We start from the raw sequence: 219 nt of genomic DNA on the forward strand, positions 1-219 counted from the left end.
ACATCTCTGCTTACTAAGTATGTGGCCTCAGATAAGTGACTTCTTTTTAAGCCTATCTGCACTTCTAGAAAATGGGGATAACCATAGCATCTACCTAACTGAGATGTTATATGGAGGTGGATTATATAAAGCACTCATGTACAAGGTCTTAGCTCCAATGTTTCTCTCTCTGTCTCTCCCCTCCCCTCCGCTCTAAGTATCAATGGAAAAAATATTCTT

The sequence above is a fragment of the Myotis davidii genome, unplaced genomic scaffold (assembly GCF_000327345.1).
Source record: "Myotis davidii unplaced genomic scaffold, ASM32734v1 scaffold223, whole genome shotgun sequence".
Lineage (NCBI taxonomy): Eukaryota > Metazoa > Chordata > Mammalia > Chiroptera > Vespertilionidae > Myotis > Myotis davidii.